The following is a 1379-nucleotide window of genomic DNA, read 5'->3' on the forward strand; positions in this document are numbered from 1 at the left end:
TCCGGCAGGCCGACAGTAAGACAGGGAGGCAGACAGGCCGTAGAAGAGCAGGGTCAGTGAGGAGAGCAAACAATCACGAGACAAACAAACTGTATGACAGGCAGAGAGACGGGCATTGAAGCAGGCAGGGCAGTCAGTAAGACTGGAAGGGATCATCGTCTCCCCACCAGCCCTCACATGCGTTGACAGATGTGAGCGTCCAGGTGTACTCGTGGGGACGAGCTGTGGGACTCATCAATTAGAGGTAATGTAGCGCCGACTCTAATTAACCACTCGGAGAGCCCCGCCACTCCCACTCAGGGGCTGGCCCCGCGCCTGTCCCTGTCTGCGCTCTGTGGTTAGTTCACAGTTCATTATTGACTCATTGATGATGACGTATCCAGCCCAGGAGAAACAACACTCACCAATTTGGTTTGGTTGGCGGAAGGGCACAGAGTTTTTTTTTTCAAATGATTTCATGTAATGGTTGAAAATTATGTCAATCCGAGATATAGATATTGGGGCCAGAGCTGTAGATCGGGCCTCACGCAGGGGGAAGCCATTGAATCTTTGGAGATAAATGGTGACAAAACGAGTTAGCCCTCGGTTGAAAGCAATAAGCAGGAAAGGTCATATGCTTCTATGTGTGTGTGGATGTGTTTTCTCTGTATATAATGGCCTTTTGGTTATGAGCAAGGGCAGGTTCGGTTCTCCTCAGTTTAATATCTGGTATTTCCAGTATAAGGGGACAAGAGCTTTGGCAGCTGGAGTCAAGAAAGGAGCTTGCTTCATTCGCTCCACACATTTCTTGGATCAATGAAGTACAATCGTTTTTTGTGTGTGCGGGTATGTGCGCGTTTATGTTGTGTGTATAATTTGTGTGAATGTGTGAGGTTGCAAGGTGGCTAGCATAACAGTAGAAACCTACTGCTTGGCGAGGGCATGCGTTATGCCGACTTGTTTTCACCGTCTGATTGCTTTGTTCTTAGCGACGTCTTTATCCACGTTAGAGAAGGACTTATGTTGTGACCTTTAAAGGTTATTTTCAGGCACAGAAGTAGAACTCGATCCATGGCCGTGTGTGAGTCACTTAAGCCTTGCTGTGCGATGGAGTGGCTGGCAATATGATTCAATCGGCTCAACAACAACGCAATATAATTTGGCCGGCACAGACGGATAGCAATTTCAAGCCAATTTTCAACCCCAAAACAAAGTGCTAGCTTATGAGAATGCAGATTGAGCGCTTTCTACATTTACGTGATTGCATTATTTTCTCTTAGCTATTGTAGTCATAGTAGTACTTTCCTCTGTCCTTCCCTGCTTTCCCCTCGTTGCCCACCTCTCATCTCCTCATCAACTCTCTCTTCTCCACTCCTCTCTCCTCTCCTTGCCAACCTCCT

General features: G+C 47.4%; 1 pseudogene; it reads left to right on the plus strand.

The window, feature by feature from the left end:
- Nucleotides 1-648: 648 nt before the first annotated feature.
- LOC130389873 (U2 spliceosomal RNA) lies at nt 649-811 on the plus strand (annotated as a pseudogene).
- Nucleotides 812-1379: the final 568 nt, after the last annotated feature.

The sequence above is a fragment of the Gadus chalcogrammus genome, chromosome 9 (assembly GCF_026213295.1).
Source record: "Gadus chalcogrammus isolate NIFS_2021 chromosome 9, NIFS_Gcha_1.0, whole genome shotgun sequence".
In the NCBI taxonomy this organism is placed as follows: Eukaryota; Metazoa; Chordata; class Actinopteri; order Gadiformes; family Gadidae; genus Gadus; species Gadus chalcogrammus.